This window comes from Myotis yumanensis, unplaced genomic scaffold (assembly GCF_028538775.1).
Source record: "Myotis yumanensis isolate MYYU_CA2020_CCGP unplaced genomic scaffold, mMyoYum1.0.hap1 SCAF_11, whole genome shotgun sequence".
Taxonomy (NCBI): domain Eukaryota; kingdom Metazoa; phylum Chordata; class Mammalia; order Chiroptera; family Vespertilionidae; genus Myotis; species Myotis yumanensis.
In genome coordinates, this window is record NW_027223762.1 from 4,714,141 (window position 1) to 4,719,155 (window position 5,015).

The following is a 5,015-nucleotide window of genomic DNA, read 5'->3' on the forward strand; positions in this document are numbered from 1 at the left end:
GACTTTTGTAACTGAGGTAGGATTCTGTCCCATGGATGTGTGAAGTCACCCAGTCTTTCTTCCCACAACAAATGGCGAAGTCACTTTGTTTTCGGTAACTCCAGCCCTTCTGCGGCCCATGGAGTCCTCCCCTGCTCATTGTCTTGTCATTAGAACCTCTGGCTCGGGGTGGTGCTCCCTAAACTCAACCGGGACCGCATTCAGAAGGAGGGAAACGCAAACTCCCGCCTCTGAAAGGGACCCGTTGTAAAAAGAGCCCTCTTTGCCTCTTGAGCTCCATGATGAGATCTCGTGGCCAGACAACATTTTTTGACTGGTGAGAGCAGAAACGACCCTCTTGAGTTACTGGTGAGTGAATGGGGGCCTTTGTTTCCCACCGAAGAATTAGAAACCGACGGGCCTCCCCCACGCAAACAGGAATCCGTTTCACACAGGGCGTTGGGATTGAATGGCCGCATCAGGAAAAAAGCCAGGACAATGCCCTCTCACGTTTTAATCATTTACCTGCATTCCAGCCGGGAAGGTTTCTCGGAAAACTCCAGGATTCGGCGGAGAGGGACTTCCCCGAGGCTCTTGCTCTGTGCGCTCTGCTCCTTCTGGTGCAGCTCCAGGTGGGAAGTGAAGGAAAACGGCCTGGTTTCTGGAGTCAGACCCGAGGGTAGGAGCCTCGACCCTGGAGGCCGGAAGGGGTCCCTGGCGGGGTGTGGCCGGCACCAGCATGCTGCAGGGGAGAGAAGCCAGGCTCGGGGAGAGGGTGCCTCCTGGGGTCACACCCGGAGCACATGCAACACTGACATTAGAACGGCCGCGTCCCACTCCAGCCCAGCATCCTCCTCTTGTAAAAATTGGCCAGGTGGGCATTTTTGAAACTCAAAATGACCTTCCCCTTCTTTAAGGTGATTCATGATACATATTGGAGAAGAAACATGACCCATGGCAAGAGGTAGATGTTGTAGGATTGAGTGGAAGCGTGTAGGACATCTACCCGGTTCCCGCCTCATTCCGCGGGGCGCCCCGAAGCACACACTCATTTCCGTGCCCTCTTTCTGCACGTGTGTCTCCCGGGCTCAGGAGGATAAAACAGGCTAATAGATGGCTCTGTGAGACTACTTTCCATAGAGCCTTTTTTTTTCGTTCACAAGAAACTGGGTCCTGGAGATGGAGACTGTCCACGGGTCAACAGAGAGTGGGACTGAGCTGTCTGGCGACAGGAAGTACCAGCGAACGTGAGGCTGTGGTGGGTGTGAGCTGTGGGCATGGGGTGAGCCAGAGAGCGTGCTGTCTGGGCAACACAGAGGAGGGGGTACTAACACCCATCCTGTGTGCTGGCTGCATCTCCACGGCAGGGTCACTTCACCTCCTGATGAGCCTTGGTTTTCTCCTCTGTGAAATGGGCCCGCTAGTCCCTGCTCCGGCCGGATTAGAACCACCTTCCTGAGAACCTTCTGTAAACTGTGGGGAAGCTCACGGAGGCGGCAGCAGTCCCAGAGGAGGAGAACTGGGGTGTATGTTGTGATGTGTGTGATGTTGGTCAATGTACCAGGCCTCAGCTTCCTAATCTTTAAATGAAGGTACACACCACTCAGAAGGTACGTTTTCTTTTTGAAATCTGTCCAGGTGCCAAGAATTAACCTAGAATCTTCTTCATTTAAAATGGCTTTTTTATGCCCCTACCTCATAGTCTCTGTAGAGCTACTTAAACATTCATTCACCAACAGTAATAACAACAGCAAACACTCAGAATACTCACGATGTGCCTCACCCTGTCTTCTGTGCTTCACAGGTTATGTCAGGTGATCAGAACAACAGGGCACAGCCACCCTAGGAGGGGGTATTGCATTGTGACCCTCCCTATTTTACAGAGGAGGAAACTGGAGCACAGAGAGGTTAGGTACTTTGCTGGAAGTCACACAGCTTTAAAACGCTTTGGAGTCAGGGTTCAAAGAAGGCAAACTAGGTCTTGCACCCGCTGCAACGATCGCGGTGGGTGGAGATGCCGTTCCCTAGCGCTGGCGCTCAGCGCTTTCTGCCTAATAGGAAGCCTTGGAATCTGGGACTTAACCTCCTTGGGGGTGAACCAGCCAAGGCCCCACTGACAGCCCAGCCCGGTGGCCGAGCGCATTTGGTGGAGATAACAATTGGAATTGTGGGGGAGCCCAGCCCAGCCAGGACCATTTACATCTCAAAGCAGCTTTGTGGTTTTCCACTGATTTCAGATGCTCTAACTACAGGGAAGGACCCCTGGTCTTTGCAGTTTTGTGGGTTTGCAAATGACTGGAGGCCGATGCCTGGATCTCTTCACCTTGGAGAGCTGGAGAGCCGCACACCACCTCCCTAATTCAGTACCTGTCACTACCTTTCAGTGGAAGAAAGTGCTAGCTTAGTTTAGGGCTTTTTTCTCCTACCGTGTGCAAGACTACAGATGCTTCATGACTTCAGGAAAGACGATTCATTTCGGAGGAAGTCAAATATTGGATCTTGTTGGTTCCAAAAGACAGGAGGGATGCGCTTCCAGTTGCCTCTTTTTTTGCAGCCTTATCTGCCCAAGTCTCACGACTCACACCCGGGCCACATCTCAGCAGGTTGTTCTGTTTCCTGAAGCCACACCTCTCCTCCCTGGTGAAGGAAATGCTATGCACCTCCATCCCCCCCGGGAACCCTCCGGCACCCTCCGGGGCCCTCAGGGTCCCACTTGCCTGTCTTCTCCCTCGCAGCGCCTCGCCCAGTGCACAGCTCACAGCCGGTGCTCATTTGAACCGAATCAAATTAAACCTAATTGAAATAAATCTAATTTAATCTTTGTTCCTGAGTTTGCTCTGTTGTAGGACTGCGGGATGGGAAGAGGAGATCACTTCCTGCGCCCAAATTTGGGCCGAACACATCCTTCCATTCCAGAATGTTCCCTGGCTTGTCCCGGGATGGGGTGGGGAGAGAGAGAGCCCCTCATGCCCGTGGGCCGGCCATGGCTTTAAGAATTCCACGTTCTCCCTCCACCTGGAGCTAGGAAGCCTTTTATAAGTGTTGACTCCAGAGAATCTGTGTCTCCCACAAGCCATTCCTCTTCTGCGCCTACAAAGGATAAAGATCTGTTTGTCTCTGTGTGTATGTTACAAAAAATGAATGGGGATTTAATTACAGCGGCTCATTTCCTAAAAGGAAGTCCTATTTACGATGCACCATATGTTTTGCCAGCGGGCCATACCCCTGAGGCCTGGAGTCTTGTGTGATAAGCAGGGTCGGCTGGCCTGGCCTGGCCGTGGGGGGGTGGGGTGGGGGGGGACCTGGGTGGACAGGCCGAGGGGTCCAGGAAGTGGGGAGGGAGACGTAGGTGGGCTCGCTTCGGGGTGAGCTCACAGGGCCAGAGACCCCCTGAGCATCAGCCAGCAACCAGGGGAGGCTGCCCGGCTTCAGAGGATGGAATCGGAGGCTCCAACAATTTGTGATGATTAAAAATCGCCTGGCTTTTTTCATCTACTGAAGTGGTTCTAGAGGGGGAGACGGTCTCTCTCTGATCCTTGCTTTCGTGGTTTTAATTCCCCCTCCGCCACTTCTGAGCCAGCGCAGATGGCTTCCTAGAGCTCCCAGAACCTTCCAGCGCGGGATGCGGGATGCGGGGTGGGTGGGGAGCGGGAAGGAGGTCTGGCTCCATCCCGGGATCCTTCCTTCCTTTGCCGATCCACTCTGCTTTAGCTTTGGTCCTGCCTACCGGTTCAGGTGCCGGAAGCTGAGGGTGGTCCTTCAGGATTTCTCGGTTGGGCTTTCCTGCTGTTGCTGGAAACTGCCAGAACCTGCTAGAACCTGACTCCCAGATGAGATTTACGACGGGGAGGCACGGCTTCCCACCCAGGCTTCCTTTTCTTCCCAAGCCGCCTCCCGCCTCCCCAAGGTGTGCTGTTTCTCTGGCTTCTTCTCTCCAGCTCACTTTTTTTTGTTGTTGTTGTTAATCCTCACACGAGGATATTTTTCCATTGATTTTTAGAAAGAGTGGAAGAGAGAGAGGGGGAGAGAGAGAGAAACATCAATGTGAAAGAGACACATCGATTGGTTGCCTCCCACACGAGCCCTAACCAGGGCTGTGAACCGAGACTGCAATCAAGGCACATGTCCGTGACTAGAATCAACCCAGGACCCTTCAGTCCGAGGGTCGACACTTTATCCACTGAGCCACGCCGACCGGCTCCAGCTCACTTTTTAAACTCCCTCCCCTGAGAAATGGTCATCACAAACTTATTCCTCATGTTCCCCACCCCCTGTGCCCTGCAGCCCTCCCCCACTGCTGGGGGGCAGACTGAGATGCTTTCCCTTTCAGCTCTGGCATTCACTTTACGTTCTATCCAAATTGGGGGTGGGCACGAGGGGGTGACAACATGCCCCCTAAAATGTCCCTTCTAGTTCTCACACTTGATCATGTCAACCAGCCAATGGTCCTGTCTTTGCTACTGTCTAGGTACCCACCTGCTTGGAAGCAGGAAGGAGTCGGGCAAAGCCACCAGAAATCAAGTCACCTCCCAGGAAGGTAAGAACCCGCTGGAGACGCGGATGGGAATTGTCAGTCCTTGGACAGGTTCCTGGAAGGTTCAGGTGCCCCCAGACCTGGGTTTTCATTGTAGAAACACGAGAGGGGTAGAAGGAGGCCCTGTGACTGGTTGGTGAGCGTCCACATAGGGCTGTGTGCGTGTACGCTGTTCCCACTACTCTGTTCCCGCTACTCTGTTCCCGAGACTGAGAGGGCCATGGACCGCCCACCTCCCCCAGGGGATCCTGGGAGCCCCCGGAAGACACGTGGACTTGTTCACCTCTCCCTGTCCATGTGCAGGGAGTTCTCAGGAAGCGCCCAGCGAGCCCATGGCTAGGGCCTCCCCCGCTTTCCTGCGGCACTGGCCACGCGGCCCTCCATGGCCCTCACATCTCATCGCCCCTTGGGCCTCTGGACACAGCGGCCAGCACTTCCAGGGCCCCCATTTCGGCGCCGTGGCGAAAACCTTGAGCCTCTGCTTCATAGCGTCTCCGAGGAG